We start from the raw sequence: 891 nt of genomic DNA on the forward strand, positions 1-891 counted from the left end.
ATATTAGGGCATTAACAGAGTACTCGAGTAATCTACACATCGATTGCTAGGACATCTATCTGTCAGGGTTTGTGGTCAGGAGCGAACCCAGAGTGCAGAACAGGGACTCAACTCGGCAGAAATACAAAAATAGGATTTTAATGATAAACGAAAGTACAAAATAAACAAGCTGACGGGGCAGCAAAACTTACATGAACATAGGAAGGAGGCACGGGGAACTCAGGAGACACGAGAGACACGGGGAACTCGAGGAACCAGGAAGACTCAGGGAAAGACTCAGGAGACCCAACGAAGACGACCCGACGAAGAACAAGACAGAACGGACGGCTTAAATACAGGGACAAGACGAGACGTGATAACAAACAGCTGGGACGAGACACAGGTGGCACTAATAGAACTAATGAGGGAGCACGAGGGAAACAGACACAAACCGGGCCACAGAAAAGTACCATCCTTACACTATCGAGGTTAAAAATGTAACGTTGAGTATCCGTAGTGACGTCATATTATGTGACCACCGTATGACCGTAGGGGCGGTGTTGCACTGTTGCAGGTCACAGAGTATGATGTAACACCGGGTCCAATCCACCGAACCAGAACGAGTTTCGGTTTAAGTTTCGTTTTTGACGTGCTGCATGTTTCTTCACATTTGCAGTTTAATAAAAATAACTAATAGTTTAGTTTTTCCTGTGACTTATTTGCAGTATGATAAATGGTAGGAGCATAATATACGCTCCCAATGTTTTGTTGGTCTTTTTTTTTGTTGTAGATAATTACTTTTTTTTGCGGTTTTATTTATTTATTTATTTTTGGATCTTGAAATCTATGACGTCATCAAATACTTGAGTTCTACTCGGGTTTTATTATGTTAATGTCGGGTTTAAAAATTAT

This window comes from Nematolebias whitei, chromosome 4 (assembly GCF_014905685.2).
Source record: "Nematolebias whitei isolate Nwh7 chromosome 4, NemWhi1, whole genome shotgun sequence".
NCBI classification, from domain to species: Eukaryota; Metazoa; Chordata; class Actinopteri; order Cyprinodontiformes; family Rivulidae; genus Nematolebias; species Nematolebias whitei.